Genomic DNA, 5,369 nt, shown 5'->3' with positions numbered 1-5,369 from the left:
TATACACTTATTTGTGATTTTTGGACTTGGATTACCACTTTTTTCCACTTTTTAGCTCCAAAAACACTCTTATTTAGTGATATTTACACGTCTAGAGACCAAAATTCATCATTTGATCTCTTCTTGTTGCAAAACAAGGTATATAAGGGCATAAATATTATCAATATCCGCAATCAAACATAAAAATTGTGAAATCATGTAAGACACTGCCCTTGTAATATAATTTTTGTTTTTCTTTGTTTTTGTCGCTTGTAGCTGCTTTGTAGCTTCTGTATACCTGTATACCTTTGTAGCTCCTGTATACCTGTATACCTCCCCCCCTCCTAGTCTGAGTCCTCCTGGACGACTGTGAATTGTCTGTGGGCGAAGCATTGTAGTTGTTTTGGTCATAAGTTCCCAATGCAATTGTAGAGCGATGATACAACAGTCTTTCCAATAAAGCTGCTCTTTGTTTGATTGAAGGATTGGTGGTCCGGTTTTGGGTTGGTTTTGGCACTTCGGTAGTAGAATCAGTAGATGGATTCTTCTTTACCTGGTTGTTCTTTTTCACAATCCAAATCTGCTTCCGCTTCGCTTGTGCTTGCCACAAACTCTTTGCGACCCAAACCTGCTTTGTTCTTTGTGTTGATTTCCTCGCCTTGAAATACCTAGGAGTTTCCGTGGATTGTACTGAAGGGAGTTCCTGTTTACAAATCCTTGGGATGCAAATTTGCTTGCTATAGCTTTGTGCCGTCATGAACTTCTTTGGAATCCAAATCTGTTTCACTGTCCTTGATTGTCTGGAATCACTCTGTTGTCTGGTATTGAAGACTCTGTTTTCCACCTTTGTGTTTTTTGGCACAACCTTTTTTGGTCTCCATACCAACTTTGACTCCGTTTTTTTCCAAGGTTGAGCTGTTATATTATTGCTTGTCTTCCTTATCCAATGTTGAGAGTTCCTCGTCGAAGAGCAATCCAGTTGTATAGAAATTTTTGGTTTCCATTGCTTCTTCTTTTTCTCTGGTTGTTGTTTACCTTTGTTCTTGGATTCTTCCTTTGGAGTTGTCTCTGATCCTTTGGTGAACTTAACTGATTGACTTTCACCTTCGTATTTGATAAGCACTGATTTAGAACTCCAGTCAATCATTGCATTGTATTGCCTCTGCCATGGTTGTCCTAGCAATAATGGATGTTGTGTAGCTTGGTCTTCAACCACGTAAAACATATGAGGATACACATACTGGTTAATCTGTATATGTAAAATTGTGCATCCGACAATTTTGATTGAATTTTTAGAGTAACTCTTTAACTCTTGCTTGGCAGTTTGTAATTTAGTGTCATTTGTCAGTTGTCTATACAAACTGAGTGAAAGTAGGTTAGTTTGAGCTCCTGAATCCAATAGTGCTCTGGCTTTGATTTGGTTGGTTCCTACTTTGCATTCAATGATGGGTTCTTCTTTGTCATTATCCATTTCTGTTATACTGACTGCGTTTATTCGTATTGCTCCTTCATTGCGTTGTTTCTGACGTAGTAGTCTTCTTTTCTCCATTCTTTCCTTCGCCTCGGCTTGCGCTTCCTCCACAATCTTTTTCTTTTTCTGGACACGCAGCTTTTCTTGATGTATTTTGAGAAGAATGTCTTGGGTTAGCGGCAAAAGATACTTTTTCACTCTGCATCCACTAATCCAATTGGGCATTTCTTCTCCGTCTAATGTATCAAGCTTGACGGCTCCACTTGGTGATAGATCTTTAATCACCAGAGGTCCCATCCCTCGCTTTTTAAGCTTCTTAGCATGCTGTTTCAGAGTGTAAACTAGGACATAGTCCCCAACCTTAAACTCTTTAGTCCGCACATGCTTATCAAAAAATTCCTTTTGTCGCTTTTTTTGAGCGTAGATAGAAGCTACTGCTTTTAGGCGAAGCTCGTCTAGCTTTTCCAGGTCATCTATTCTATCAGAAAGCTCATGCCCTGTCCACTCTAGATCCTTAGCCACCCTTAAGGTTGAAATCAAGAATTCTATTGGTAAGATAGCATTTAGCCCAAAAACCATGTTATATGGGGTCGTTCCTATTGATGTTTTATATGCTACCCTATATGCCCATAATGTTGAATGCAACTTCTGGTCCTAGTCAGTTCTCGACTCAGATACAATCTTCGTAAGGACCGTGCATATGGTTTTGTTTGTTGCTTCAGCTTGTCCGTTTGCTTGTGGATGATATGGGGCTGATTTCCTATGGATTACCATGAATTCATCTAGAAGGATCTCTATCACTTTATTTATAAAATGTGTGCCTCGATCACTCACAATTTCTATTGGCAATCCATATCGTACAAAGACGTATTCATATAGAAATTGTGCCGTGGTCCTGGCATCTGCTTTTTGAGTTGCCTTCACTTTGTTAGATAGTCTGTAGCCACAACGATGTATTGTGCATGAGTCTTATATGCAGGAGGTGAAATGGGTCCGACATAATCAATCCCCCATTTTGCAAAAGCTCTTGCCCCCATCATTGGTTTAAGCAGCATATCATCTCTTTTAAGTGGTACTTTGGTCCGCTGACAGTCATCACATCGTTTAACGTATTCCTCAGCGTCCATATGTAATGTTGGCCACCATATTCCTGTGGCTAAGACAAGTTTTGTTGTCTTAACACCTGAGAAATGGCCTCCACCTATTCCTCCATGAGCTTGCTCCAGGATTATCACATACTCAGACTCTGATGCGCAAATCCTAAGCTGGTTGTCTTTACCTCTCTTATAGAGTTGATCTCCTATTAAAGCGTAATCTCTAGCTTCTGTCTCTATAGATTTCTGACGAGCTTTTGACGTTCCTTCTGGGAAAGTTCTATTTGTGAGATATTCAACAATATACTGACTCCATTCCGGAGCTATCATTATCTGATATAATGTTGAATACTCTGCTGGCGGTTTTGATGAACATACAATACATACAGTGACATATTCATGTACGCTTTCTTTCATTCCTGGCCAATAGACTCCCAATTGTAACAAATTACTATATGTGTTCCTTCTTGAATAATGAAATGCACATTCTCGAACATGTGCTTCGCGCAAATATATATTATATTCCTCGGGATTGATGCATAGTCGTAAAACATGATCATTTCCCAATTGATACAACCTTCCTGCAACCAATTGAAGATTCTTGGATTGCTGAATAGCAATATGTTTCTGGTTGTATTCTCTTCTATCAAACTCTCCTCCATAGGTTAATAGGCTAACAACATTTTGAGACCACTTCGGTATCATTTCTATGTTGAACAAGTACGCGTCTGGCATGTCGTCATCTACTCCTATAGGGTCTTCTCCATTCATCAATCGCGAAAGATGATCAGCTCTAAGATGTGTTTTTCCTTTCTTTACTACTACCGTGAAGTCGAATTCCAGTAAGATAATGAACCATCTCACTATTCTCCCGGTATTGCATGGTTTATTCACTAGGTAGAGCAAGGCTTGGTGATCCGTAAAAAACGCAAACTTGTTGGCTAGAAGATAATGCCGAAATTTCTTCACAGCATATATCATTCCTAATCCCTCTCGCTCTGTTGTGGTGTAATTCTTCTCTGCATTGTTGAGCTGTCGACTAGCGTAACAGATAGGAAAATCCATGTTTTCTTCTTTCGGCTGAGCCAGAATGCATCCTATTGCATATGCCGAAGCATATATATGCACATGGAATATCTTCTCCCAATCTGGTGATTTCAAGACTGGAGCAGTAATGAGTGCCTCTTTCAATTTCGTGAATGATTCCTCACACTCCTCTGTCCATTCAAAGTTCACTATTAGCCTGTAAAGTGGTTGGCCTATTATAGCGTACATGTAAATGAATCATCTATAATATCCGCAATGTCCCATAAAGCTCTGTACTTGTTTCGCATTGGTTGGTCTAGGCATATCCACTATAACTTTTATCTTCTCTAAATCCGTGGATATTCCGTTTTGTGAGACAATATGTCCCAGAATTCTGCCTGGTCGGACCATAAACACACATTTCTCAGGATTGAGACAAATGCGATATGTCCTACATTTCTCAAATACTTTTCTTAGGTGTTCTAGATTCTCATCTCTCAGAAGAGAATGTACACATAAGTCATCCATGTATATTTCTAGAAACAACCTTAAGTATTCTTTGAAAGCATGCGTCATCAGCCTCTGGAAGGTTGCGGGAGCATTGGTTAGACCAAAAGGCATAACCCGATAAGCATAAATTCCCCACTCCGTTGCAAAAGTTGTTTTATGTTGATCTTCCAGTGCTATGGCTAGCTGGTTATATCCTGAAAAACCATCAAGAAAGGAGTATGTTGTTTTTCCTGATACACGCTCTAGAACATGATCAGTTATCGGCAGGGGATAATTGTCCCTGATTGTTGCAGCATTCACTTTCTTTAAGTTGATACACACTCGGAGTTTTCCGTTCTTCTTGGGTACCACCACAATTGGAGATACCCAATCGGTGTGTTCAATCTCGTATATGAATTCAGCTTCCATTAGCTTATCTATCTCTTCTTTGATTCGCTTAGCAAACGTATCATTATATGTGTATGGTCTCTGTCTGCTAGGCTTTGCATCTTGTTTTAGTGGGATTGTGTGTTGGCATATCGATGGGTCAACTCCCTTTAAGTCCTTATAAGACCATGCAAACACATCCCTGTACTCTCGGAGAAGACTCAAAAGTCTCTCTTCCTCACCTGGAGACAAATCTGTGGCTATGTACACCGATCTAGGTGTCTCACCTGGAGCTGCTAAATCAACTTTTTTTGCATCCTCCGGTCTGTCATAAGATTCGTTCGCCTTTCTCTCTCGAATAGGTTGGGTTAATACCACCTTCCTATCCTCAATTGTGAATTTCCTGTAGTGAGAGGGAACATCCATGTTTTCCTTGATTTTGGCGTTTTCGTCCTCTCCACTCTCAATTTCTGTCGTCCAAACTTCTTTCAGAGTTTTCTTGAGCTCTCTGTACTACTTTCTACGTTCTAACTTGGAGTCCGTGTGTTCTCTATTGCGCTTGTTCTTTTCTGATTTTTCTGTTTCAGTTTTTGTTTCATTCCTTTAAACTTGATTTCTTGAGCTTCTTTTGTCTTTTCGTAAGCTCTTTTGATCATTGCCTCTCATTCTTCCAGAAATCTTGTCCTTAACACAATCTTCCACCTTTACTAGCATTAGGAATTGATTTTTTCCTCTTATTCTAGGCATCGGATTGGTTCTAACCCCCTTTGTTTTTCTCTTTGCTCTATAGCATTTCTGGCGTTGTTTAGTTTGGTTCGGAAAATCATAAAACCTGACATCCGTTATAGTTTCTTCGTTTCCGCTTGAATTGTCCGTTGACTCGTTGTCTGCTTCATTTCCCCACTTTGGATGATCGGGAATGT

This window comes from Adiantum capillus-veneris, chromosome 4 (genome assembly GCF_014529385.1).
Source record: "Adiantum capillus-veneris isolate H3 chromosome 4, ASM1452938v2, whole genome shotgun sequence".
NCBI classification, from domain to species: Eukaryota; Viridiplantae; Streptophyta; class Polypodiopsida; order Polypodiales; family Pteridaceae; genus Adiantum; species Adiantum capillus-veneris.
Note: the sequence above shows the minus strand (reverse complement) of the source record.